This window comes from Arachis ipaensis, chromosome B09 (assembly GCF_000816755.2).
Source record: "Arachis ipaensis cultivar K30076 chromosome B09, Araip1.1, whole genome shotgun sequence".
NCBI classification, from domain to species: Eukaryota; Viridiplantae; Streptophyta; class Magnoliopsida; order Fabales; family Fabaceae; genus Arachis; species Arachis ipaensis.
Genome location: NC_029793.2, coordinates 9,920,424 through 9,920,644, shown reverse-complemented (window position 1 = coordinate 9,920,644; position 221 = coordinate 9,920,424).

Here is a 221-nt window from a genome sequence, read left to right as displayed (position 1 = left end):
TGATAATGTAAAAAAAAGAGGAAAGAGAAAGAGGAAAAGACTTACGAAAATACAAAGAAAAAAAAAGAAATAAAAGAAGAGTGCATAATGAAAAAAAAAAAACCGATGATGCAGAAAAAAGAGGAAAAAAGAATAGAAGAAGACTAAAAAAAAAAGGAAGAAATAAAAGTACAAATGCGCATTCGAAGGCATGCTTACAATAAGATTTGATTAGGTTTGGT